We start from the raw sequence: 1,801 nt of genomic DNA, 5'->3' as shown, positions 1-1,801 counted from the left end.
CAGCCCCTGCCTCTGCCTCTGCCCACCTGGGGGGAGCCTCCCTCCCGCCCGCCCCGCCGGGCTGTGCTCCCCTCCTCTGCGGATGGGCTGCCCCCGCCCGCGCCGCCGGGGAGGGACGGGGACGGGGACGGGAGCCGTGCCTGCTCGCGGGAAGCAGACGCAGTTCACCTTGAACATCCCCCTGCTGCCTGCGGGCTCGCCCAGCCCATTTTAGGGGCTTGAAACGCCGCCCGGCGGGGGTGGGGGGCTTCCCTTGGGTGTCCCGGCTGCCCCCCACCCCGGCTTGGAGCTCCCTCTTTTTTGGGGTGTAAAGGACGCCTCGGGTGTCTTTGCTCCTGGCAGGTGGGGACGGGGGGGGGCTTCCTTGTGACATGAGGAAACCCACTTCCCCGCGAGGCTCCCCCAGGCCCACGCTGTCCCCCCCTCCCCGTGAGATTTTCCTTTTTTTTTAAAGTGACTTGTTGGTGGCCCAAACCAAACCAAACCAAACCAAACCCTTGAGTCAGTCCAAAACCGTAAGCAGCCCTGCCACCGCCAGACATCCTCCTCTGCCCCACCTGGGGCATCAGGTGTTTCCAAAACCTTTGGTGGGTGTCCTACGTGCAGGCCGAGCCGGGAGGGTTGGGGTTCAGATGCCCCTGAGTTTCGCTTGCCCTCAGTCATATGACCACAGGAGCAAGCGAGGGAGAAGTCTGCTATTTCTGTACAGTGGGTGTAAAGCCAAGATCATCCCACTCGTGCAGCAAGTGGAAGGTTAACTATACATTACCTCCGCCGGTACTGCCCTGTGCCAGAACAACAGTTATCCCTGGGTGCAACTAGGAAAACCACCTTGGTGGTCACAGTGTTGGGGCGGGAAAGCTTCTGTCCCTTCTCAGCCCCTCACTGAGTAGACTCTCACCCTTCAAAGGACCCAGCCAGGGAGGATCCCTCCTAGCCCCTGCCCATTTGCCTTTGAGTTGCACTGATTGTGGTTTCACATGAGATCCTGTAAGCCCCCAGATTAGCAACCTGGTCCACATCCCACTCCCCTGCCCTCCAGTGCTGTAACCCCATTGAGTGAATTACGCTGGGGATGCATTTGGCCCATGCACGAGATGCAATTAAGTGCTGCCTGTTTGGAATACATCAGGCACCTGAGGCCTCTTATTCCTTCCTTTCTTTTATATTCATTTTTAAAACAAATCGGGGGGGGGGGGGGAAGGGGGGGGTTTGAAAAAAGAGTGGGGGGGGGGGGAGGGAAATGGTGGAGCTGTGCAGCACTGACCAGTGCTAATAAGTGGCAGAAAATGAGGAAGTCCCCCAATAATTCCCGGGAGTATCTCTGCACATCTGCTTTAACATGCACATAGGCACCTTCTCTTTCCCAGGAGGCTCTTGTCGCTGGCTAGGTATTCTACTCCAGAGATTTATGGCAGCAGGATATTATTCATTTAAGCTCTGACTTCTAGGAAATGCAGCCATCAGCAGAGTGACTTCATGCGCACACGTTGAACATGCTTCATTATCTTTATTCTCTCTGGATTCCTTTTGTGCAAGCATCTATCCCCTTTCTTCCCCCTCTCTGGCCTGACCTAGACTGACCAGGACTCTTCTGCGACTGTGTATGATTCAATTAACCAGAGAGATTTTTTTTCTCTTTTGTGGACAAGGTTTTGGGGTATGGCAGTGGGGAAATGTCTCCATTTTGAAATGTTCCTGCAGATTAAAGAGTGTAAAATAAGCAAAAGATAGGATTAGAGACTTGGATGGTCTTCTCCCACCCCTGTACCTTTTGGCTGATACAAGGAATGGTGAGATG

Source organism: Alligator sinensis, unplaced genomic scaffold (genome assembly GCF_000455745.1).
Source record: "Alligator sinensis unplaced genomic scaffold, ASM45574v1 scaffold492_1, whole genome shotgun sequence".
In the NCBI taxonomy this organism is placed as follows: Eukaryota; Metazoa; Chordata; order Crocodylia; family Alligatoridae; genus Alligator; species Alligator sinensis.
The sequence above is the reverse complement of the archived record's forward strand: the minus strand, read 5'-3'. Positions refer to the sequence as shown.